This window comes from Suricata suricatta, chromosome 11 (genome assembly GCF_006229205.1).
Source record: "Suricata suricatta isolate VVHF042 chromosome 11, meerkat_22Aug2017_6uvM2_HiC, whole genome shotgun sequence".
NCBI lineage: Eukaryota > Metazoa > Chordata > Mammalia > Carnivora > Herpestidae > Suricata > Suricata suricatta.
The window spans coordinates 114,991-118,342 of record NC_043710.1 but is presented as its reverse complement, the minus strand read 5'-3'; the positions used below and the strand labels follow the sequence as shown (position 1 = coordinate 118,342).

General features: G+C 45.5%; 1 pseudogene; it reads right to left on the bottom strand.

Annotated features, from left to right (window-relative positions):
- Positions 1-3,352, bottom strand: part of LOC115306002 — an 8,870-nt pseudogene that overhangs the window by 4,632 nt on the left and 886 nt on the right.

Below are 3,352 nucleotides of genomic sequence, written 5' to 3'. Positions count from 1 at the left end.
CGGCCCCGGGGTGCGGGGGACGGTCTCCGACGGCCCCGGGGTGCGGGGGACGGTCTCCGACGGCCCCGGGGTGCGGGGGACCGTCTCCGATGGCTACTGCGCAGGGACGGGCTCCGGGAGCTCCGGCTTTCCCACGCACCAGCGAGTGGGAAGCATAAAAATAGCGAAATGGGGAAGGGTAAGAGAAATCCCGCAGAGTCTGTCTCTGCCAATTCCACCATTATCCTTCCTCCCACGTTCATCCGCATTTTGGATAATTAACTTACAGGTAAAAAAAGCTTAGTTGTTTACTTAAATAAAGTTAAAATTTTATTTTACCTATTTATGTTTATTTATCTTTGAGAGAGAGAGAGCGCGCGCGAGAGAGCGAGCATGAACAGGGGAGGGGCAGACAGAGAGGGAGGAAGACAGAATCCGAAGCAGCTCAGGGCTGTGAGCTGTCAGCACAGAGCCCGACGCGGGGCTGGAAGCCACAGGCTGTGAGATCATGACTTGAGCCGAAGTCGGACGCCCAACCAACCGAGCCATCAGAAGGCACCCCTGAAGGTAAAAATTTAAACTTAAATAAGGTACATTTTATGATATATACACTTTACCACAATTAAAAAATTAGGTTGACTTCGACAGTTTATTCATTGATTCTGTGGAGCGACAGATTTTGGAGTCCACCAAATTTTCCTACATGATTTCATTTTAACAGCAGCTGAGTTTCACAACTGGAACAAAAAATTCCTTGCTATCTAACAATCAGCGCATACAAGTTGGTAGGAGCTCAATCCAACACACTGCTGCTACAGAACACTTATGCCACAGAAGACGCATATTCAGGGACCAACATATTAACATCTTTGTGCTTGCCGCTAGAGCCTGGGCAGAAACAAGGACATGTGTTGGGCAGCAGTGGTGGATGACATGGAACGTTCCACTCTCTCTAATGCATTGGAGCTGGGCCCACTCAAAGCTCTGACTTGGCGGGTCTTATACAACCCTGCTCACATGGGCAGGCCTGCCACCAGGTCGCCTGGGAGGTCCATGTCCTCAGCTGGCTGGCCCCCCCACAACGGCTCATACCCAGAAGGCCACTGATCCCGTGGGAAGATGAGCCAACCACCCTTTATTCCTATTCCCTTTCCTGGCCTGAGGAGTGGAGACAGCCTGTGGGGAGGGGCTGGGGGCCCCATGGAAAGTTTAGATTTGGGTCAAGACCCTTCAGATCGTGGCTTCCACGTGCTCTCATGCAGTACCATTCTGCCATTTTGTCATCTGTCATCTTTTGGTCATTTTGTCATTCTTAGCCTCCATTTTATTGCTTTCACATGTTTTAGCTGGTGTTTACCTACACTGACATGCACAAATCTTTGCTGTTTGGTTTTTAAAAACTTTTTTAATGTTTTTATTTGTTTTAGAGAGAGAAAATGAGAGAGTGAGCACAAGCAGGGTAAAGGCAGAAGGAGAGGGAGACAGAGGATCTGAGGCAGGCTCTGCACTAAGAGCGAAGAGCCTAACGTGGGGCTTAAACTCACGAACTGTGAGATCATGACCTGAGTTGAAGTCAGACTCTTAACCAACTAAGCCACCCAGGTGCCCCTTAGCTGTTCAGCTTTTTAAACCTGGAGGCGCCCATGTAGCTCACATATTTACTGTAGTGTAGGGCACTCCAGTGTTGGATCTAGCTACTGACCACGTACAAGAGTTGATCTGCCAACTACCAGGAACTTCTGTGCCCATGTAAAACATAAGTATTGTTATCGTATAGACAAATGGTGGCGCAGAAAATTCCAAAGGTGTGTCCTTCCACCAATGCAGCAAATAAACTGGAAAAAAATGATCGGAATCAACATTTTCAGAATCTGGGAAATAGTAAAAATCTGAAAGAAATCAGGGGAATGTTTAAGCAAGAAAAAGTAGTGAAATGTGAGTACAGAGCTTTGTGGCATTTTAAGTCACTCTGGCTCCACCCCTCGCTTTCCGGTGTGTGGCAGCCTGTAATTTCTTTCAAACTTTCCCCCAAGTGTGAAGAGGATGCAACACTTCTTAACTCACCACATGAGGTCGGCAGCTTCCTGGCACCAAAGCCAGACAGAGAAACTGCAGGTGGAGAAAACCACAGACCGATATGTCCCTTATGACTATGGATGGGAAAATACTCAACAAATTTCTAACAATCTGAATTCAGCCACATATCAGACAGATTGGACACTGAGACCAAAGGCGATTTCTCCTAGGAATGTAAGGGTAGTTTAAGAAATAAAAAACAATTATTATATTCCCCCCAAATTAAAATAGAAATAGCATATGACCCAGTAATTCCACTGGATACTCGCCCAAAGAAAAGGAAAGCACTAATTTAAAAAAATATATATGCACCCCTATGTTTATTGCGGCATTATTTACAGTAGCTAAGTTATGGAAACAGCCCAGTGTCCATCTACAGATGAATGGATAAAGGAAGATGTGCTGAATATAGATGATGGAACATGACACAGCCATTAAAAAAAAAAAAAAGGAAATCTTGCCTTCTGTGACAATATGGGTGATCTAGAGGGTATTATACTAAAGGAAACAAGCCAGACAGAGAAAGACAAATACCACCTGATATCAATTTCACTTACATGTAGAATCTGAAAAATAAAGGAGGGGTGCCTGGGTGGCTTAGTTGGTTAAGCCTCTGACTCTTGATTTCAGCTCAGGTCATGGTCGCAGTTTGTGAGATCAGTAACTGTGTCAAGCCCTGTGCTGATCGTGTGAAGTGTGCTTGGGATTCTCTCTTTCCCTCTCACTCTGCCCCTCCCCTGCTCTCTCCCTCTGTCTCTCAAAATAAATAAACATTTAAAAATAAATAAAAGAAAATCTTTTCTTTAATTCACTTTTTGATAGATATACAGAGACAGAATGTGAGCAGTGGAGGGGTAGAGGGGGGAGACACAGAATCCTAAGCAGGCTGAACTGTCAGCACAGAGCCTGACGCTGGCTCCAACTCATGTACCTCTTGATCATGACCTGAGCCTAACTTGGACACTTAACTGTCTGAGCCACCCAGGCACCCCAATAAAAGAAACACTTTAAAGAAAAAAAACCAAAATAAAATAAAACACAAGTTAACAAATAAGCAAAAAGTAGAAATAAACTCATAATACAGAGAACAAACGGATAGTTGTCAGAGGGAAGGAAGGTGGGGGGATGGGCAAAATGAGTGAAGGGAGGGTGGGAGGTCCAGGCTTCCCCTTACGGAATGAATGAGTCCCTAGATGAGAAGCACAGCATAGGGAATGTGGTCAATGACACTGTCGTATGTTGTACGGTGACAGGTGGCAGCTCCACTGGTGGTGAGCCGGCGTAATGGACAGAAAGT